General features: G+C 40.2%; 1 pseudogene; it reads right to left on the reverse strand.

Annotated features, from left to right (window-relative positions):
- Positions 1–3,665: 3,665 nt before the first annotated feature.
- The window catches only part of LOC136127880 (large ribosomal subunit protein eL31-like), a 29,884-nt pseudogene continuing 9,664 nt past the window's right edge, over positions 3,666–23,885 (reverse strand).

Here is a 23,885-nt window from a genome sequence, read left to right on the forward strand (position 1 = left end):
TTAATCCTTCCAATCCTTGAACACAGTAGAGCTTTCCATCTGTGCCATCTTCAGTTTCTTTAATCAATGTCTTATAGTTTTCTGAGTACAGGTGTTTTGCCTCCTTAATTAGATTTATTCCTAGGTATTTTATTCTTCTTGATGCGATTGTAAATTGGATTGTTTTCTTAATTTCTCTTTCTGATAGTTTGTTGTTAGTATATAGAAATGCAACAGATTTCTGTATATTAATTTTGTATCCTGCAATTTTGCCAGATTCATTGATGAGCTCTAGTAGTTTACTGGTGTTGTCTTTAGGATTTTCTAATTATAGTATTATGTCATCTGCAAACAGTGATAGTTTTACTTCTTTCTTTCCAATTTGGGGTCCTTCTATTTCTTTTTCTTGTCTTATTGCTGTGGCTAGGACTGGATGAGTCATTACTGACATTTTATTATTAACTAACACTAGGGTTCACTTTTTCTGTTGCACAGTTTCATATGTTTTGACAAATGCATAATGTCATGTATCCACCTTTACAGTATCATACAGAATAGTTTCACTGCCCTAAAAAGGCACTGTGCTCCACCTAGGCATAACTTCCTCTCTCCCCCTCAACACTTGGCAACCACTGTTTTTTTTTGTTTGTTTTTTTTTTTACTGTTTCTATAGTTTTGCCTTTTTCAGAATGTCATGTAATTGGAATAATAAAGTACATAGTTTTGTCAGATTGCCTTCTTTCAGTTTGAAATGTGTATTTAAGTTTCCTTCATGTCTTTTAGATAGCTTCCACCCTCCCTCCTACCCTCCCTCCCTTCTTTTTTTTTTCACTGATGGAGTTTATTTTTAAAAACAGATTTAGGTTTACAGAAAAATTGACTGGAAAGTACAGACAGTTTCCATGTACCTCCCCATCCCTGCCACCACACACACACACACACACACACACACACACACACACACACACACAGTTTCCCCTGTTATTAACATCTTGCATTAGTGTGGTGCATTTGTTACAGTTGATGAGCCAATATTGATACTACTAAAGTTCATAGTTTATCTTAGAGTTTATTTTTTGTTTTGTAGAGTTTTATAAGTTTTACAAATATATAATGCCATGCATTCACCATTGCCATAAAGTCGTTTCACTGCCATGAAATCCCCTATATTCCATCTATTCATCTCTCTCTTTCTCCCCTGAGTCCTTGGCAACCACAGGTCTTTTACTGACTCAATAGTTTGAAGCAAGAGTTTGAACTGTTTCAGGTTTTTATTCTTTTGTTTGTTATCTTCATAATTCTAGATAATATACTGTAACACTCTTTATTGATTTATCAGTTTTAGGTACCATCTACTGACTTGCTATATGAAGATGAGATATAGTTCCCTTATACCACCTTTCTTCTCTCTGCTCTCCTCCAAGTATACTTATATTGCTGAATTCCTATCTTTATTACTGTTTCAGTCAGGGCCCAGCCAGAAAATTATTCACTATAGGTATTTTAAATAGTTACATAGGTGATGGGAGATCCCAGGAGCCAAAAAAAATGATGATGATCAGGAATTAGTATCATCAGAAAGTGTTTCTATGCCAGGGCTAGAGAAACACAGAACTGTGCCTAGTAGGAGCAGGGATCACAGGAGAAGGGACTGTCCAGAAAGGAGATAGAATCTGGGCTTATACCTCCCTTCCTTTCTGCAGTCAATCTACTGTTGGTCAAACCACTCTGGAAGCCAGCTGGCAAAGAACCTGGGAAATGTAGTTTGTAGGAGAAATGCAGAAACCGGATCTGAGGGCAAAAAGGCATAATGGATGAAGTGTATAAGTGTATTAGTCAGGGTTCTACAAAGAAACAGTATCAGTAGGAACTGGCTCACATGATTATGAAAGCTGAGAAGTCCAGACCCAGGAGAAGCAGGAGAGCTGATGGTGTAAGTTCCATTTCAAGTCTGAGTCTGAAGGCAGGAGAAGACCGGTACCTTGAAGACAGTCAGGCAAAGAGGGTGAATTCTTTCTTACTCAGTCTTTTAGTCTGCTCAAGCTTTCAACAGATTAGATTGCCTCTGACATTTGGGAGGGCAATCTGCTTTACTCAGTCTACTGATTCAAATGTTAATCTTGGGCTTCCCTGGCGGTGCAGTGGTTGAGAGTCCGCCTGCCGATGCAGGGGACACGGGTTCGTGCCCCGGTCTGGGAAGATCCCACATGCCGCGGAGCGGCTGGGCCCGTGAGCCATGGCCGCTGAGCCTGCGCGTCCGGAGCCTGTGCTCCGCAACGGGAGAGGCCATAACGGTGAGAGGCCCGTGTACAACAACAACAACAACAAAAAAAAACAAATGTTAATCTTATCCAGAAACATCATCACAGACATACTGGAAATAATGTTTAACCAAATATCTGGGCACCCTGTGGCCCACCCAAGTTGAAACATAAAATTATCCATCACATTATGTAGTTTTAAACTAGATACTTGTCTCTTTTGCTTGTTTCATCAATTTTCACTTCCATTGTAAGATGAATGTCTCCCTTATCCTTTCTGCATTTTTTCTCTTCCACCTACTATCAGCTTTGTACTTTTATTTTGGCATTGCTGTTAACATTTTTATTCTTCCCTGCAATTGAGTCCTTTTAAAATTGTGAAAAGTTTGATTCTAAAAATTGAAAACCAAAAAATGGTTTATGTTCTTATGACTATGTAAATAGTATTCAAATCTTAGAATTACTGATCCTTCTTTGCAGCACTTGGACCTCTTGAATGAAGATATCCCTAGTATCAAGGCGAAATGGATTCTTTTTCTCTGTACTCCATCAGTGCTTTAAACCATGCCACATTTTGGTTGGATCATTCAGACTAAGACCATCTTATGGACATTTTTTGTTTTTGGTCTCCAGGTTTTTTTAATAAGAAATTTTTGTATTGACTTGGTCTGTTTCAGTGTCTAAGGTCTGGACTGTGCCAGGGAATGGATAACCTGGAGATGCTCCCCCACCCCCCATGTTCACAGTGTACATTACACTCCAGGTGGCCCCCAACCCCACTACCGTCATCAGTAGGGCTTCAAAAGGGGACTGCTTTATGGCATTTAATTCACGTCAGTGGTATAAACACTAATGAGACATAATCGCTGCAACACCTTGCTTTCAGGTTGAAATAAGCAGATTTTGTTAGTAACCTTTAAAAACAGTTACCCTTGAGCTTTAGCGCCACACAAACCAGGACTAAAAACACCTCATGGGGCCACTACAAATAAGTGAGCTAAAAAGGAACTGTACATATTTCATTAAATCTAGAACTATCAAGTGTATCATTTTAGTTTGTTAAAATGTGAAAAATGTCAATTAAGTTCTACATGCCAGTTTCTGGAAAAATGTGTATCTTAGAATCAACAAAACCTGCATTTAAAAACATTAGCATTATACCCACAATGTCCCAACTACCTAAATAGTCATTGTCAATCCAGGTTGCACTTCAAAACCACCTTAGAACACCTGCCTAGACCCTGTCCAAATATTCAAAAACTCCAGGGACTGGGGAGAAGGGGCCCAAGCATAGTACTTAGGAAATGCTCTCCAAATGACCCTGTAGTTGGGAACTGCTTAAAGATATACAAGACTTTAGCTGCAACTAGAAAAGGAAGATTAAGATGTGAAGGCAGTTCTATAACTTTATTCAACAATCAGCAATTAGTTCTCATCCACATTAGCTGTCTGTAGATTTTTTAAAGTGGTGACAGGTACATAGGTAACAAAGATATAGAACTTGTTTGGTGAATCTTCATTACGTTTTCTGGACAGCCACTCATGGATATGGTATGGGACATTCCTCATTCCTTTGGCCCAGACAGCTTTGTTGAGCCTGGTATCAATGTGTACATCTGGAGTTCCCATCTCCTTCATGGCAAATTTCTGGATTTCTCAGAGCGTCCGAGGGGCATGCTTCTCGAAACGCACTCCATGGATGTGCTTGTGAACGTTGACAGTTTATTCTCTGGTCACCAACTCGTTGATGGCGGACCGGCCCTTCTTCCTCTCGCCACCCTTCTTTGCGGAACCATCCTGCCAGGCCCTGGTTGGAAAGGAAGGGCTCGAGGGATTGTCCATCTTCTGGATATTTGTTGATTTTCTAACTGCTCTTTGTTTTCTTGCACTATTTTAATGTTCCCAAATCATGCCATCTATGAGGTCATCTTCTTTTTCTCCTAGAGTTGTCTCATTGAATCCTTCTCTTCTCCTGCCCCAGTTTATTATACTGACGACTCAACAGTCCTGCTTTATAGCTTTCATCCTGAGGTTTTCCTTTGCTGCTGTCCTGATTTGGTTCCACAGTTTCATGGTAACATAGCTATCTGGGAAGATAGGGGGTATTTAAGATCATGGGCTCTGGAGCCAGACTTAGTTCTTAGCCATCTTAGTTCTACAACTTACCAATAACTTAGGTAACTTATTTGGCCCCTTTATAACTCAGCCTTCTATTCTGTAAGATAATAATAGCAATAGTATATACTTCATAGGATTGTTGTGTGGTTAAATGTAATAATACATGAAAAACACACACAGCACAGTGCCTGGCACAACATAAACACTCAGTAAATGCTAGCTATTGTTAGTTATCTTCTTTCTTTATTTCTCTTCTCCTTGTTTTGTGGGAGTACATCCTCAGATGACTTCCTAATAAAGAGTGAATAGATCAGATATTCTGAGGCTTTGCATCTCTGAAAATATCTTTATTCTGCTCTCACACTTAATTGACAGTTTTGACAGGTTTAGAATTCTAGATTTTGATGACTCATTGCCCCTTCCCCTAAATGACCTCAGACTATAACACTGTTAGTACTACCATATCTACTTTCTATAGTGTTTGTGACTCATATGGTCACTTTTATCTTATTTTATTCTTTTGAAATGATTCACTAAGTCCAAATCACACTCAAGGCAAGGGGAACTAGGCTCCACTTTTGGAGGTCCCAAAAAAGAATTTATGAACATATTTTAAGCCAACATGGTCTGCCCTCTGGGGTCAAATTATTTGCATTCATCTCACATACAAAATATCCTCACCCCAAACTGAGAATCCCTCCTCAAAGTCCCAGCCCTTTATAACATCAGCTCAACGTCCAGGATGTTTCATCTAAATTAGGTCCAGGTGTGGATGAAGCGCCTCAGATGCGGTTTCTTAAGCACAGGTTCTTGAGTACACTTCCCCTCAATTCGAATACCTGTGACTTAAAGGTACAATCGACACTCCATGGTTGGACAGGCATAGGATAATCAGAATAGACACTGCTCTTCAAAAAGTAGGAAACAAGGAGGTACACAAGGGTCACTGGTCCATTGCAATTCTGAAATTCAGGTGGACGCAGCTTGGCTGTTCCTTCATTGGGATGCAAAGCCTGGGAATACTTTTCCATGCCTCCAGTTCCACCCTGTGGACTCTTGATTTCATGCTTTGAGTCATTCTTCCTTTTTTATGAAAGATAGCCTGTGTTTGCCGCTGCACAGTTGTCTCAGTCTTCTTACTGATTATAGTAGTTTGTGGGTCCAAAGCACTCTTTCACTGTATTGTCTCCATTCTTTGAAGAGAACACTTCTCTGTGTTGGGCTTCTGCTGAGATTCAGGAGTAAAACACTCTTCAACTTCCAGTTATGTAGTAAAAAAGAGAACCTGTAGGTCCTACAGTTTACTTTGCTTTATGAGGGTATGCTTATATTGCAGGATACTGGGATTCTCCAAGACTCTACTTCTTTTACGAAACTTTTCTGGCATCTTTTCTCAAATGTCATCTGTTCAATTTTGTTCTTAATAATTTCACCTTTCATAAGGCCTGCATCATTAATGTTATCTGTGCCAATAAAATATGAAACTATATTTCAGTGGTATTGACAATATATCAGTTAGGAACGCATTCAGCTGTAAGTAACAGAAAGCTTGCCACCAGTGGCTTAAACAAAGAGAGAGATTTGCTCCCAAAGCAGGGTGCAGGCTGCACTCCTTTAAGTCAGTAGTGTCATCGAAAGCAAGCTGCATGGAATGGCAGAGCTGCCGATTTCTTTATAACCTACTTTAAAACACTGTAAGAAACGTCAGCAATCATTAATACTGATAATATCTTTTTCTACTGATCACTAGCCCTCTTCAAAGTACTTTACACAGATGAGCATTTCAGGCTCACAACAGATCTATGAGGTGGAACGGTTGATGTCATTGAACGTCATTCCTTTTCTTCTTCTCCAAGTCACAAACTGTCTGTGATATTTCCAGGGTATGTGGCTTCACCAAAATTCCTCCACAGCCTCCTTTTCCTTATCAATGCATCAAGCAAACTTAGAGGAATTCTAGACTCCAAGCCTTTTGGTTTTGGAGAAATCAGTCGGTCTAGCCTTTTCAAATCCCTGTTAAAGATCCATGTGGTTCAGTATTCTTTCAGGATGGATCCTCTGATGGTGCTCCTGTGGGTGGATTGACTTTGTGCTTCTGTTGACAAGAACCTTGCCTCCCAGGAGGCACTGCAACTTTTGTATCTATTATCATTATCGATTCAAATGAAAACAAAGGATTTTACTCTGTCTTCTTGTTGATGTTTCCTAACTTACGCTAAGTTACCAGATTTCGTTTTATTTAATTCTTATCATCATACAACTACTTTAACATCATTACAGAGCAATGGTGGACCGAGGTGTAGCCTCAGCTGCGGTAACTTAAGATGAGGCAGCAGCAACAGTTAGCTTGGACTCCATCCAGTCCTTGGCCACGTGGGTTTGTCTGCTCTCCATTTTTCTCACCTCCCAGCCCCATCAGTGGTGAGAATCTGATTAGTAAGTGAGTCTAGCATATATGAATATAGACCATCTCACTGGTAAACCTTTGTGTTTAGCCAGGGTAGCAGGGTTAGTTCTGACAGAAGCACCTGGTTTTGGGAGGCCATAGAACAGTGTCTGTGCTCTTCCTTAGAAAGGGGCAGGATAAATTTCAAGCGCTTAGGGGATTCACTGCTTCCCAAGGGCTGATGTGTTTTTGTCACCTTCATCCATTTACCAAACTAACATAAATTTTGTGATAAAGAAAGTGGGGTTTGTGCATCCTTTGCAGAGTGGAATCCTTGTCCTAGTTTTGGGTATCTTACCAATAAGTGGTAGATTTCCTAACAATATAGGAGTAGGACCTTAGAATCCGAGCACTTTATGGTTCTGATGGGGGGAAGGGGTGGAAGGGTCAGATCATATTTTGAGAAATTCTGCTTTAGAAAGTTATAGCCCTTTAGATTTTCAAAGCACTGTATACGACTTGGTTAGCAAAGCTCTGAAAACTATTTGTCAGTATAAATTTAGAGCTTTTTTGAGATCTGGATCTTAGTCTCCCCTTTTTCATTACGTTTCAGTGCACACACAATGGGAAATGTGTGTGTGCATGTGTGTGTCTGAGGGAGGGGAAGAGGCTCACAGTGGAGGGATGTGACATTTATTCTGATTCCCATTCAAGTCATTTTCAAATGTTTCAAATTATAGAGCATTTTTCTTAAAAAGAAGTAAGTCCTAAGTAATAATAATAATAACAATAATAAATAACACTGGATCTAGGAATTGATGTTCATTGTTTACAGCAATTCCTTCTAAATATGTTTCTTTGATGTTAGAAGTCGGCTTTGGTCTCCTCTGAATCCTGGAAGATGTAATGGAATGTTAAAGATGGTTTGGAATGGAACCTTTATTGGTGTGATTTTTGATTCGTTTCACAGGTCGAACATTCTGGCCGGAGACATCTGAAATGTACAGTCAAGTGAGTTACGCCAGCCAACGTGGGACAGAGAGCAAAGTGGAGTGGGGTGAGTACGAGAGTACAAGGTTTAGACGCTGAGTTCACAGCACAGCTACCAACCCACTATGAGGCTTTGGGCAAATCAGGGTTCTTTCTATTCTGAAGTTTCATGATGCAAGTTCTACATGAATTCTGTACCATCAAAATTCACGCCTGCTTGAATAATTCAGGAAAGAGGGTTTCAGGTGGAGCTATTCAGGCAGACATTCTTCATCTTTCAAGTCAGTGATGGAAAATGATCAGAACTCCAGGATCGTATGGCTGAGGTTCCGAAATTTTATTTATTCACCATGAAGACATTTTGATATTGAATTTAATGCTGTCCAGGCTTAGTTCTTCTATTTTGGTCACTTTTTAGTTAAAACGTTAGTTAGATGAGCAATGCGTTTATCTTAGTTACAGCAGAGCTAACGTCAGAAAATTAATAGGAGTTTTCTGTTTCTTTGGTAAAGAATAGTCATCGATTTGCATAAAATATGCCTTGATTATAGTGACCAGCACCTGAAAGAATATTGTGAGCCTAGGATTCTATTGTGGAATAGAGGGTTTTTTACATTGAAACACGATTATGAAAACTCCGACATTCTTACTCCTGATGGTTGAAAGGAGAGGGGTAACAGTTGAGATAAACTATTGCTGTTGAAAATTTAAGTGTAAATCGGGTTCTAATGCATTATTGTGCTAGTTCTTCATTATGCAAAGTATTGTTATAGACGGAAAAACGAATCTCTCTTCTTGAGAAAAAATATTATTCAAGAGTTCTTTGATCATAAAGGGCCCCTGGAAATTTCACAGAAAATCCTCTTCTGTAGATTTGTGCATTGTCTCACTATCCCATAGACCTTTTTCTCACATTTTAGCTTGGTGTTCTAGATCTGAGAGTTAGGGTGCTGCCTCCTTAAAATACTTTGAATAAGTCTTTTCCTGTATGATTGTTCCGTATTCAGAAAAAACAGATGTATTTAAGATTTCTATTTTAGACCCACTGTTATGATGATCGGCGCATGTAAGCTGTGTTTACCTTTTCTGGAGAGCAAATTGGCAGTAAATATCCAGAACCTTAAACTGCTTGCTTACACCCTTTGGCTCAGTAATTGCACGTCTAGGATTTTGTCCTAATGCCATAATCAGAGATGACAGATGAAATTGGTGTACAGAGATGCTTGTGTAAGAAATATATGTAAGAAAATTGGAAATAAATGATGTCCAATAATGGGATGGTAATTGAGTTACAACACACCCACGCAGTGAAATTTTTTTTTTTTTTTTTTTTTTCGGTACACGGGCCTCTCACTGTTGTGGCCTCTCCCATTGAGGAGCACAGGCTCCGGACGCGCAGGCTCAGCGGCCATGGCTCATGGGCCCAGCCGCTCCGCGGCATGTGGGATCTTTCAGGACCGGGGCGCGAACTCGTGTCCCCTGCATCGGCAGGTGAACTCTCAACCACTGCACCACCAGGGAAGCCCTCAGGTCTATATTTTGATTAGTTTTGACAAATGTATGTGGTCGTGTGATAACCACCACAGTCAAGATATAGACTCTTCTACCCCAAGAAGTTTCTCTTGCCCCTTGGTAGTCGGTCCTCTCCCTCTACTCCCAGTCCCTGCAAACTATAGTTTTGCATTTTCCAGAAAGTCAGCTAAATGGATTCACCCAGTGTGTTGCCTTTTGCATCTGCTGCTTTCACGTCTGAGACGCATTTATGTTGTGTACATCAGTGCTTCACTCCTTTTATTGTGGAGCAACATTACAGGGTATGGATGCATCACAGTTTGTTCATTCACCAGTCCATAGACATTTGGATTGTTTCCAGTTTCTGATGATTATGGATGATTTGTGTACGGGACGTAATGTTTTTACTTCTCTTGGGTAAACATTTTAGAAGGGTTACTGGGTTGTGTGATGAGTGTATGCTTAAGAAATTGCCAATGTCTTTTTCAAAGTGTCTGTACCATCTTGCATTCCTACCAGCAATGAGAAGTCCAATTCCTTTGAATCCTCGAAGCTCATGGTATTGCCCATTAAAAAATTTCAGCTGTTCTAATACGTGTGCAATGGTTTCTCATATTCCTAGTGACTAATGTCAAGCATCTTTTCGTGTACTTATAAGCCATCCATGTATCTTCCCTAGTAAAATTTAAATCTTTTAAATCTATTTAAATCTTTTAAAATTAGTTGTTTCCTTATTATTGAGTTTTGAGAGTTCTTTATATATGCTGTATACAATTCCTTTGTCAGATATGTGATTTGAAAATATTTTTACCAGTTTATAACTTATCTTTTCATTTTCATAATAATGTCTTTTAAAGAACAAAAGTTTTAAATTTATCAACTTAGCTGTTTTAAATTTTATGTTCCATGCTTTTTTATAATACATTTTTTGTTTAGAATAGTTTTAGATTTATACAAAAAATTGCAAAAACAGCACAGAGAGCTCCCATAAACCCCACACCCAGCTTTCCCTCTTATAAACGTTCATATGATTTATTTGTTACAACCAATGAATATGGCTTATGTTTTCTGTGACCCATCTAGGAAGTCTTTGCCTGTCCCAAAGTCACAATGATTTTCTGTTTTATGTAGAAATTTTATAGTTTTATTTTTTCACTGTAGGTCTATGATATATTTTCAGTTATTTTTTGTGTATGATCTGAAGGAATGTTGAGGTTCTTTTTTTTTTTTAATTTTAAAATATACATATATGTATATATATAAAATGTATGTACATACATGTGTGTATATAGTAATGTATATATTATTGAAAGATATGCCGGAATGGTGGTTTCATTTCATTTTTTACCTTGGATGTTTTCCGTATGTCTCTACAATTCTACAAGCATAAGTTTTGAGTGAGCAGACACAGTGTAGGGAAAAGTGATAGTGAAGGTAAAGGAAGTAGAAGCAGAGACTGAGAGAAGCCGGCCTCTGAAGGAGGGGTACTCAGTCACCCGTCTGTCAGTTTCTGAGCTACCCTGCAGAGCCTGCAAGGCCTGCCTCTGCCGTGGTTCCTCTTTTCCTCTGTAGTCGAGTCAGTCCAGTGGCTGAGAATCCTGTGGTTTTTACTTCCGCTTCCACCCTTACAATAAATACCCACTGCTCTGTTTATTGCAACCTAAAGGAAACATACCAGCCAACCTAGACACATAGAAATCCGGCACCTCTTTACGGGGTAAGGATGAATGACTAAAGAAAAACACGTACCCCCCAACAAACAAACAAACAAAGAGTTTGGCCTCCATTGTGAAATTAGAGCTATGTCTTCTATTACAATATTGAATTTCTGATACTTGTAAATATATTGCTAAGATCAAGGGATAACATATTCATATGTTAACCATTTATTTATTTTTCAATTTGTTTTTCATATTATTCCAGCTCAGACACCAGAGATCTGGAAACAAGTGAATTGCAGTTGGGGGTAGAGAGAGGGTTGCAGGTAGAACATTTCTGAACATAGGCCAAAACTAGGACTTGTGACACTGATTATCATCAGAGATGGCAAAAGCGTCACCAAAGCTGAGTCTGCGTACATGAGACAGCATGTCATGGCTAAGATCGTGGGCTGGGTCTAAAGGCCATCTCTGGGACTTTCTTAGGTGTGTGACCTTGAGCAGGTTCCAAAGTCCCCTTAAGCCTCACTTCCTCCTTGTGCACACGGGGGTGATTGGGAGGCGTCTATCAGGTAGTGTGCCTGGCACACAGGAAGTGCCACTTCATGTCCTTGCTCCCTAATAGTCCCCAGCGCTCATGCCAGGCGCCCAGAAGCCTTGTGTTCATGCCTGAACTTTCAGGCTAATTGTTCACTTTGCAATGAAGGCCTCCCCTTTCACTGAGCCCTTGAGCCACACCATCTGTTTAGCCATCTCTGTCTCCCTGTGTGGGTTCCTGCCTCCTTTTTTTAAGACCCTTAATTAGGTTTGGGTGATCGAAGGATCAGTACCACCTGAGCATCAGTTACTAGCAATAAATGTGGCCCCTCTGAGTAACTATGGCATACTAATTGTTTCCACATAAAAGTAGTTTTCTGCAGCTTTGATTATACCTAACATAATGCTAAATTATACCCAGTGCATATTTAACATTTTTTGGTTTGAAATCATTCTCCTCAGGTTCATGTGGTCAATCCAGAAACATCTGCAGTGACATTGGGGATAAAATTCTTTCGTTCTATTTGTTTTTCCGATTTTTAACTCCAGTGCATTTTTTTTTAGCATCCCATTAGGAAGTTTAACGTCCCATTGTTTCTTCTGTTTTCTGGCTCATGTTTCTTAAATAGCCAATTAATTGTCTAATAGGCACTATCTCTGGGAGGTTGTGGCTCTTTGCCAGGCATTAGTATTGTCATGCCAGGCCTAGCGTGTTAATTCTTTCACTTACTTTCCCTCCAGGTCCACAGGACAGAGGCAACAGGCCAAAGAAGCTACTGAGTTGAAACAGCTAGAAATTCAATTCAACTAGGATTAGGTTAGCACCTGCTAGAGGCAGTGTGCATAGTGGTTAGGGCAGGAGACCCGGAAATGAACCACAAATAAGCACAATGGATTGGGTATGAGAAAAAAATCCCACTATTTCCAGCACTATAATCAAACTTTTCTTTTTTTCGTTATACGATGGTATATGTAACATGCTACAAATACATAATCTTATGGAGGCTTATTTTAATTTTCACATTGGGTCTCAGTGTTGGGGATACCATAGGGAGTGGTGTACATGCCCAGTCTAAAGGGAGAAGAGCTATTTAGATCTGACTGATTTTTTTACTAAGGTTTTGTATAATAGAAATATCTCATAATTAATTAATTTTAAGAATATATTTAAAGATTGTAATTGGGAGGAAAGCTAGTCAGGAGTCACTACAATTGTCCAGGAGAGGGGAAAGTGATAGGGATTAGAGTGGGGGGAGGAGATGGAGAGATGAGGACAGATTTGGGGTTTTTTAAAAATGCTTTTTGTTGGACTTCCCTGGTGGTGCAGTGGTTAAGAATCCGCCTGCCAATGCAGGGGACCCAGATTCGAAGCCTGGTCCTGGAAGATCCTCCATGCTGCAGAGCAACTAAGCCCATGCACCACAGCTACTGAGCCTGCGTTCTAGAGCCTGTGCTCCGCAACAAGGGAAGCCACTGCAATAAGTCTGCGCACCGCAATGAGGCAGCTAGAGAAAGTCCGTGCACACCAACAAAGACCCAAAGCACCCAAAGATAAACAAATAAGTAACTAAATTTTAAAAAATGCTTTTTGTTGTTTAATTCACAGACTGTAAAAAGAACAGCTTTTGGTGTATAGTGCTATGAGCCTTAACAAATGTGGAGAGTCATGTAAATCACCCCCCATCATAATGTAGAATAGTTCCATCTCCCCTCCCCCAAGAAACCCCTCAGGTTGTAGTCACCCCTCCCCCACCTCTAAGCCCTGACAACCACTCGTCTTCATCCCCGTAGCTTTGCCTTTTCTAGAATATCAGAGAAGTGGAGCCTTATTGTATTTAAATCTTCAGGTTTCCTTCATTTAGCATAATGCGTTTGAGATATATCCATGTTATTCACATATCAATAGTTCGTTCTCGTTTTTTCCAAGTAGTATTCCATTGTGGAGATATAGCAGAGTTTGTTTAATCATTCACCTCCTAAAGGATATTTGTGTTGTTCCCAGTTTTTGTCAGTTATGAATAGAACTACTATATACATTTATGTACAGGTTTTTATATGAATATAAATTTCACGTCTCTAGAAAAAACACATAGGTGTAGGATTAACGGGTCATTGGACAAGTGTCTGTTGAGCTTTATAAGAAGCTGCCAAACTATTTTGCAAGGTGGATGTACCATTTCGCATTTTTACTAGTGATGCGTGAGCATTGCAATTGCTCCGCCTCCTTTCAAGTATTTGGTATTGTCTTTTAAAAAATCATTTTAATGGGTGTGTAGCAATACCTCATTGTGGTTTTTTTATTTGTTGTTGTTATTGTTTTTGCGATACGCGGGCCTCTCACTGTTGTGGCCTCTCCCGTTGCGGAGCACAGCCTCCAGACGCGCAGGCTCAGCTGCCATGGCTCACTGGCCCAGCCGCTCCGTGGCATGTGGGATCTTCCCGGACCGGGGCACAAACCCGTGTCCCCTGCATCGGCAGGCGGACTCTCAACCACCGCGCCACCAGGGAAGCCCCCTTCATTGTGGTTTTAATTTGCATTTCCCTAAAGCCTAATGATGTTGAGCGTCTTTTCACGTACTTAAATGTGTGGTATTCTGGATATGAGACCTTTGCTGTGTATATGATTCGCAAACATTTTCTCCCAGTCTGTAGCTTGTCTTTTTGTTCTCTTAGTGTCTTTGATGCAACAAAAGTTTTAGTTTTGATGAAGTCCAGCTTATCGAAGTCTGCTCTTAAACAAACCCAATTAAAGCTTTTAACTTCAGACATAAAATCTGTGCTCTTTGTGGCATGCATTTGCTATTATATACATTTAGCATCAGAATGTTTTCAGGCTTATGGTTGCACAAGTTGTGCACTGCACAACTCTAGGAGGTATGATTGTTATGGACCACAATGTATGGCAACCCCAAGAGCCATAAAGTGTGCAACTTTTACAACCATCCATTATCTCTGCAGTGTCTTCTTTACTGCATAGATTGCCGTCATTGCTGTGGTTCTGTTTTACTTCTCCTGTCATTTATCTGTTATTATGTGGAATGTATATTGGAGGTACGTTTAAGAAGCTCCTCTATATGAACCATCTAAAGCTAACTTCTTCATACTGACTCTTCTTCTCCTTGGGGTTCCAACAACATCATCCTTTCAGGATGGCTTCCTCAGCTGACTCTTTCCATCAGTTCACATTTATGGAAATTGGAAACTCCCTGTGCTTAGCCAGTTTCCACTGTCTAGACAGCCATGGTTTTGAAACTCACATCTAAACAAATGACTAAAAACCTAAGATTTGTAGCATCATCCGTTACACTACTCTGGATTTGCATTTTTAAAAAGCAACAGAATATATAAAAGGGAGAAAAAGCAACAGACTGTAAAGACAGAGATGCCATTTGCAGGTAATATTTTGGCTATGAGTAATACATTATTAACTCCAAGTGGCTCTGAGTAAACTGTGAGGTGGCACATGACTTCCCCCTGACCATATGAGGTACCATTCAGTGGTAGAGATTTTTATATTCTGAATAGTTGAATGGTTGTACTTTCTTGCTCCCAGTTAAAGATGGGATCACAAGCTGGTAGTCGGTCAACAGTGAGTGTCAGGGCAGAACCAGAAAAGCTTCAACAGAACAGAATTGTTCTCACTGTGCTGCTATGTCATCATCTTCATCAATTAATACAGGCTCTAAAATGCTGCACTGTGTGAGGCAGGGTTAGGGAAGGAGGAACAGACGTCCTATTTATGAGTTGTTTTTACTCAAATTTGATCAGGCTGATTATGTTTTCATCTAGGGAAAGTGCAGAATCTGATTATATCTTGGGAATGAAGATAAGTTAAATGGGGAAACTGTTAAGGAGGGTATCTTGGAAGGTGTGGACTTCGAAGGCGGAAGGTTTGGAAGGAGTGGGTGTGTGCATGGCCAGGCCACTCAAGATGGCTGTTCTCCTGCTCCCTGTACATCCCCTGCTCAGCCAGTCCCTACTTCACTTATACCCTACTCACATGACTATCCAATCCTCTTAATCATAGGGCTTAATTAGTAACTACCTACGTGCCTGCCCCCCGCCCCAGCCACTGGTTTCCCTGGTAACTGATGAGCCAAGCTGATGTCGATTCCCCCTATAAATTGTAGCCTCCTTCCCCCCTGAATAGCAAGGGTGGCTGCCTAGTCTTGCCCACGGTCCGCCGTACATGGTGGCATGTTGCTCCAGGGCTTTGCTTCGGACTTGTAAGATTCCCTGTCCATTAAACCACTGCTGTCTTTGTCTCTGTTGCTGTCTCTGGGCTCTTTCTTCTGTCTCATGGCTGGGCAACTACAAGGCTTGTAAGACTGGGAAGTACAGCCCAACAGTGTGTAATATCACAGGTAGGTAAAAAGATCATGGAAGAAGGGATTACTGCTTGGAGGGTCCCAAGAAATGGCTAGGGGAATAAGGGAAGGGAATAATTTATTTGAGGGGCCCTTGATCCTGCTCTAAGTAGTGATGAAATAAGAAAAGGTAAAACCAGTAGGTCTTCTGTTTTGTAAGGAAGCCCCTGAAGATACTATAGGGAAGGTGATCTTCCCTGGATGTCTTCTACCTACCTGGCTTCTTCATAATAAGCTACGGAATGATTTCAGAAAGCATCCAGTTTTCCACCATGACATATAATGCTAGCTGTAGGGGTTTTGTTTTGTTTTATAGAAGTTCTTTATCAAGTTGATTAAGTCTCAACTTAATGATTTTTTTTATGAATGGGTGTTGGATTTTGCCAAATGCTTTTTTTTTTTTGCATCTGTTGTTAAGATCGTATGATTTTTCTTCTTTAGCCCTTAGATGTGATGGATTACATTAATTGATTTTTAAATCTTGAAGCAGTCTTAAATACCTGTAATAAACCCCACTTAGTCATGATATATAATTTTTTTATATATTGTTGGATTGATTTGCTAACCTTTTATTAAGGATTTTTGTATCTATATAAATGAAAGATAGTAGTCTGTAGCTCTCCTTTCTTATAATGTCTTGATCTCATTTTGTTCTTAGCTGGTTTTATTAATGCTGGCCTCATAGAATGAGTTAGGAAGTATTCCCTTAGCTTTATTTTCAGGAAGAGATTGTAGACAATTAGCATCATTTTTCCTTTAAACGTTTGGTAGAATTCACCAGTGAAACCATCTAGGCCTGATGCTTTCTTTTTTGGAAGGTTATTAATTCTTGATTAAATTTATGTAATAAGTATAAGCTTATCCAGATAATCTGTTTCTCCTTGTGTAAGTTTTAGTAGGGAGTGTCTCTTAAAGAATTGGTCCATTTCATTTAAGTTATCAAAGTTTTGGATATAGAGTTGTTCATAACATTCTGCTATTACTCTGTTGATGTTCATGGAATCAGTAGCGATCCTTTTTTTTTGTTGTGGTTCAATTTTTTTTTAATGTGTCTTTATTATTGGAATATAATTGCTTTACAATGTTGTATTAGTTTCTGTTGTACAACAAAGTGAATCAGCTATAAGTATACATATATCCCCTCCCTCTTGAACCTCTCTCCCATCCTCCTGTCCCACCCCTCTAGGTGGTCACAAAGCACCGAGCTGATCTCCCTGTGCTATGTGGCTGCTTCCCACTAGCTATCTATTTTACATTTGGTAGTGTATATATGTCCATGCCACTCTCTCACTTCGTCCCAGCTTACACTTCCCCCTCCCCGTGTCCTCAAGTCTTTTCTCTGTGTCTGCCTCTTTATTCCTGCCCTGCCACTAGGTTCATCAGTACCGTTTTTTTAGATTCCAGATATGGAATCCTTTCATTTCTGATATTAGCAATTTGTGCCTTTGTTTTTTTTTTTCTTATACAGCCTGGCTATAAGTTTAACAGTTTTATTGATCTTTTCAAAGAACCAGCTTTTGGTTTCTCTATTGATTTCCTTTTTATTTTTTAATTTCATTGATCTCTGCTCTAACTTTTATTTCTTTTCTTCTGCTTGCTTTAGTGTTCATTTATACTTTTTCTCTAGTTTCCTAAAGTGAAAATGTAGGCTACTAATTTTAGATCTTTTCTAGCGTATGCATTCAGTGCTATAAGTTTCATTCTAAGCAATGCTTTCACTGAATCCCACACATTTTGATAGGTTGTATTTTCAGTTTCATTTAATTAAATACTTTTAAATTTCTCTCGAGACTTCTTCTATGACTCATGTGTTATTTAGAAGTATGATGTTTAATCTCCAAATATTTGGGGATTTTTCTTGCTGTCTTTCTGTTACTGATTTCTAGTTTAATTCCATACTATGGCCTAAGACCATAGTATGATTTCTATTGTTTTAAATTTGTAAAGATGTGTTTTATGGCTCAGAATGTGGTTCTTATTTTGAACAAATATTTACCTATTAGATCAATTAAGACTAAGAAAAATACAAGATTTTATTTTACCTTCATTTATTCCTTCTCCAGTACTTTTCCTTTCTTTATGTAGATCTGAATTTCTGTCTGTTGCCTTTTGGTGTTACAAGTTATTATGTGATCTCAATTTTCTGATGGATCTAAGAAAAGTCAGTGATTTTCAGTCTGTTCAGTTTTTATCTTGTTGTGAGGATAGGAGTGATGACTTCCAAGTTCTTTACGTGTTAGATCTGACAATAAAAGACCACATTGTATTTTTTTATGTCTCACTTTTTAAATTTACATACAGAAAAATTCACTCTTTTGGTATAAAGTTCTGTGGTACAAACAGATACAAAGGTTCTGTGTCCAAATCTCTCTTTTTATAAGGATACTAGTCATACTGGATTTAGGACTCACCCTAATCCAGTATGACCTCATCTTAATTTAAAATTGCATCTGCAAAGATCCTATTTCCAAAACAGGTGACCTTCTGAGGTTCCAAGGACATGAATTTGGTGGTGGTAGTGAGGGGGGCACAATTCAACTGAATGCATTTTAGCACTGAAAGGAGGAAGTGATCGAAATGGTGCTTGGCCAGAAAGCTTCAGGACATGTGATAGACAGAATGTCCCCTCTCCTCCTCTGGCCCCAGCAAAAGTGTTCACATCCTAATCCCCGAAATATGTGTATATGTTGCTTTACATGCCAAAAAACAAGAAGGACTTCGCTGACATAACTGAGTTAAGGATTTTGAGATGGAGTGATTCTCCTGGATAATCTCTGGAGATATGCAGTGCAATCACAAGGGTCCTTATAAGAGGGAAGCAGGAGAGTCAAAGGCAAAAGGAGATGGAATGATAGAAGCAGAAGTTGGAATGATGAGCTCTGGAGATGAAGCAAAGGCAATGGGCCAAGGAATGCCAGCAGCAGCCTCTGGAAGCTGGAAGAGAAAAGGAAATTGATTCTTTCTGGAGCTTCCAGAAAGAGCACAGCCCTCCTGACACCTGGATTTTAGCCTCCTAAGGGTCATTTCGGACTTCTGACCCCCAGAACTGTAAGAGAATACATTTGTATTGTTTTAAAGCACAAAGTCTGTGGTCATTTGTTATAGCAGCAGGGGAAAGAGAGCTCGTTCAGCTGGTTCCTAGAGATAGAGTGAGTCCTGGCTGTGGATGAAGAAGAGGTCACAGTGGAGAAATGGAGGAAAGGACTGAAGAAGAATCAGGCAAGAACTAGTGAGTGTACATCTGGGGCAAATGAGAAGTCAAAGAAAGCTTTTGTGCTTCTGCCCTGTTAAATAGACATGTGTTCTAATTTGGGAGATGATTTTTAAAAAATTTTTTTAAATTGAAGTATAGTTGATTTACAATGTTGTGTTAATTTCTGCTATACAGCAAAGTGATTCAGTTATACATATATACATACATTCTTTTTTTAATATTCTTTTCCATTGTGCTTTATCATAGGATATTGAATATAGTTCTCCGTGCTATACGGTAGGACCTTGTTGTTTATCCATTTTATATATGAAAGCTAACGTCTGCTAACCCCAGCCTCCCACTCCATCCTCCCCCAACTCCCTCCCCCTTGGCAACCACCTGTCTGTTTTCTATGTCCATGAGTCTGTTTTCTGTTTCATAGATATGTTCATTTGTATCAGATTTTAGATTTCTTGAGGATATGATTCAAAAAGGCAGGCAGATTCTGTTTAGGCCTGAAATTTTAAATAAAAGTGATATAAGTTTATAGAAGAGGTGGTGTTTTCTTAAATTAATGACTGAACTTAGGATGGGCATGCAGTTTTTCAGATTCACAACACTCCCAAGTGATCTTCATAATATGTTCCTTCCAGATGGCCTCCCACAGATGCCCTTGTTCACTTTACAAAACACCAGCATGTTGAAAGGACCTCTCAACATTTTGTATTGAGGGGTGTTAAAGGCTCACTTTGGCCTGGAGAGCTAAGAAATATCTGTAGCCAAGCAGACACTTCATAGGTGGGATGATCCCTGAAAAGGACTGTTTACCCAGGAGCATAGAAAAATGTCAGAGCAGGAAAAAGAAGCTGGACATTACCACTCATTATCGAGTTTGGATCAGACTCTTGGTTAAAAATAAAGTCGCTGCTGGCCAGCTCATTCTATCATGACCCCAGACTTCTTAGGAAACAGTAACGCTGGAACTCTTTTCTCAAAGACATACAAATTACGAGAACATCATGCCAAATGGGATAAAAGATCAGATGCCCAGCAAAGGACTTCAAAACCATTTAAAAATTATTGAGACAATCTTTTATTTGGAAAATAAATGGTGATAGCTACAAGTTTCTTTTAACGCTTGATTTTATTTATTTTAAAGAGGAACACTATTTTAAAAGGCAAGGGAGATTCTAGAATTGTGTCCCCAGAGATTCTTGAAAAAATAAAAATGAGACATTTTTCTGCCTGGGATGGATACAGGAAGTCACTGCCCACTCAGGTAAATAGGTGAGATCAGAGCAAAACTTGTCAGCCAATGGTTTTGAAGTCCTTTTCTCCAGTTAGAGACCTTCAAAAAATGCTGATGCCCAAGCCCCAAACCCTGATATTCTGATATAACTGTTTGAGAAACAAGACTAAATGGGTCTGGAGTTCCTCGAAAATGAGAAAATTCCTTGATTGACAGAAATTTTCTAGTTACGGTGACTTAATTTTAATAAAATGATCATATTTATGATCACTTTAATTTTAATAAAATTATCACATTTTATAATTATTGTCAAAATCTTATCAGTATGACCACTTGAGTGAGACAAATTCTTTAACAGATTTCACGTAGCCAGAGTTCATCACATACTAAGTATGCAGGCTTGCTCTCAAGAAACTGCAGTTCAGTAGAGAAGTGAGGCATGTAAAAAAGGGAAGAGTTCTCACGCCCTGAGATATATACCAGCATAGAATTATGTTTAAATTAAAGGAGTAGGAGACAGGGAGGAGAGGTTAGATTTATTCAGGGTCGGGTTGGAGTGATGTTGAGATAAGAGAGGCTTTTGGTCGTAGCTGAGTTTGGAAAGCCAGCTAGGGTTTGTGAGGTCGACAAACAAAGAGGGCGTTTCCAGACCCAGGGAAAGCAGATGAAAAAGCGTAGACCTGAGACAGCAGGTTTAGCAGATGATCATTCATCTTGCTGGAGGGCGACATTTGGGAGACACAGCAGGATTTGGGGTTGGCAGAAGGTAGGAAGTGAGGCTGGAGAGTCAAGCTGGACCCAAGGATAAGGCTCCCTTTCAACATTTCAACGGGGGCCACATCCTAGAACCGACGGCCAACAGTTGGAGGGTTCTAAGACATGGGACGTGAACACACTTGCTTTTTTGCAGGATCCCTCTGGCAGTCCTGGAGAGGAGTCTAGGAGGAGTGAGACTGGAGGCAGGGAGACAAGTAATGAGGGTGCTGCCAAACCCAGGCAGAAGAGTTGAACTAAAGTGACTAGAGAGCAAGGGCTAGAGCTAAACTATATCAGGGAGGCAGGATAAACAAGACCTGGCCAAAGGGCGATGGATACAAAGGAGACGGGGAGGCAGGTTGACTTCCAGATTCTTTATCTGACCAGCCACATGACTTATGATACCCATTACACACTAAACACCGTTGATTTTATAGACTGAGTACTACAGGAACAGATATCTTCCGCTTAGCTCAGCAGCATGGAGAGGGAACTGTGTTTCTGCAGGTCTCCCCAGCCTCCAGTGTGTGGACGGGGGTATAGGGGTGTGGAGTTTGTGTGCAGGTGTTCAGGGTAGCATACTGGAATGAAGTAACGCCGTCTGCTTTAGTTGTGGTAAAATAAAACAACATAAAATTTACCATTTTAACCATTTTAAAATGTACAGTTCAGTGGGTATATACCAGTTCAGTGGTATATAATATTGTTATACAACATATATATCACTGTAGTGTGTATGTATATACACATGCACAGTGTATATATACACTGCATATGCAGTGACATATACACCGTTGATATAGTAACCATATTTACACTGTTGTGTAAATATTACCACCATCCATCTCCAGAACTCTTTGCATTTTGCAAAAATGAAACTCTATACCCATTAAATAAAAATTCCTCATTCCCCTACCCCCCAAGACCTGGCAGACATCATTTTACTTTCTGTCTTTCTGAATTTGATGCTTTAGGAGTCTCTTATAAGTCGAAATATATAGCATTTGTCTTTTTTTTTTTTTTTTGCGATACGCGGTCCTCTCACTGTTTTGGCCTCCCCCGTTGCGGAGCACAGGCTCTGGACGCGCAGGCTCAGTGACCATGGCTCCCTAACGCAGCCGCTCCGCGGCATATGGGATCTTCCCGGACCGGGGCACGAACCCGTGCCCCCTGCATCGGCAGGCGGACTCTCAACCACTGCGCCACCAGGGAAGCCCTAGCATTTGTCTTTTTATGACAAGCTTATTTCATTTAGTATAGTAACCTCAAGGGTCATTCATGTTATAGCATATGTCAGAATTTCCTTCCTTTTATGGCTGAATAATATTTCATTGTATTGTATACCACATTTTTTTACCCATTCATCCATCGATGGACACTTGGGTTGCTTCCACTTTTTGGCCATTATGAATAATGCTGCTATGAATAATGCTGCTTGACCAATACCTCTACAACACCTTGCTTTCAGTTCTTTTGGATGTATACCCAGATGTATTATTGCTGGATCATATGGTAATTCTACTTTTAATTTTTTGTGGAACCACCATACTGTTTTCCACAGTGGCTGCACCATTTTATTACATCTCACACGGTACACAAGTGTTTCAGTTTCTCCACATACTCACCAATACTTGCTATTTTCTGTTTTTTTTTTTTTTTTTTTTTAAATGACAGTAACCATCTAATGGGTGTGAGGTGGGATCTCATTGTGGTTTAGCAGTGGCCTTTTGCTCCCGCTTCTATTAGCTAAAGCAGCTACAACCTCAGCCCTCAAATTATCCCTATAGTTGAGCGGTCCATGGGGTTTTCTGATGTGGCTTATACCATCGTTCTTGCCCTTGCTTTTTCCAACAGCCATCAAGCCCAGTGGGGACAACCACCCCCCTCCCACTGGCCATGAGTCCCAACTGAGCCTTGAACTCGAAGCCTCTTTTCCACCAGTGCCCTGAACCAGTCATTTGACTTGGTCAGTCCATTGCTGCCCCATCTCTAACTACCTGACACAGAGGGAAGGGCCAAAAAATAAGGTGGAAGGTACAAAGCTGGGCACCCCTCCAACATTGTCCCCATTTGCAGGCTAAGCCTGTTTCCATCACTCCCTCCACCTCCCCAGGTACACATCCCCTCCCCAGCCTGGATATTGTCCTGGAGAGGAAGGCGCCCCTGGTCTCTACCCACGTAGAGCCTTAGCCCTGCAGGAAGGCTACCAACCCCAGAGGATCCAACCACTGTCCACATGAGGCTCATGGGGTTTTCCTGCAAATAAAACCCTGGTGGGCCTACTCAGGCATCCTGAATTCAACCAAGGGTACACATATAGGTCTTCCCTCTGGCCTCTCCCTTTATTGTCGTAGAGATTTCAGGCAAATTGCTAGAATGTTAACCTAGTCTTTTGTCTAATATAGAAATTACTCAATTGTATGTGTTGTATAAATCCTGGCAAAACAAATTCTTGCAGTAGCTCAGAGTAATACTTCCTGTAAGTTGTTTCTGTTCGCTTTTATGCTCAGACCTGAGGCTTGGGGCCTGTATTTGTTTCCAAGGGCTGCTGCCACAAATGACCACAAACGAGGAGGCTGAAAACAACAGACATTGATTCTCTTACAGTTCTAGAGACCTTCAGTCGAAATCACAGTGTCAGCAGGTTTAGTTCTTTCTGGAGGCTCTGAGGAAGTATCTGTTCCATGCTTCTAGATTCTGGTGGCCGCTGGCAACCCTTGGCATCCCTTGGCTTGGGGCAGCGTGACTCTGGTACCTACCTCTGTCTCCATGTGTTCTTCTCTGTGTCCCTACATGAAGTCTCCCCCTCCTTTCTCCTGTAAGGACATCAGTCATTGGATTGGGGGCCACCCAAAATCCGGGATGACCTGATTTCAAGA

The sequence above is a fragment of the Phocoena phocoena genome, chromosome 9 (assembly GCF_963924675.1).
Source record: "Phocoena phocoena chromosome 9, mPhoPho1.1, whole genome shotgun sequence".
In the NCBI taxonomy this organism is placed as follows: Eukaryota; Metazoa; Chordata; class Mammalia; order Artiodactyla; family Phocoenidae; genus Phocoena; species Phocoena phocoena.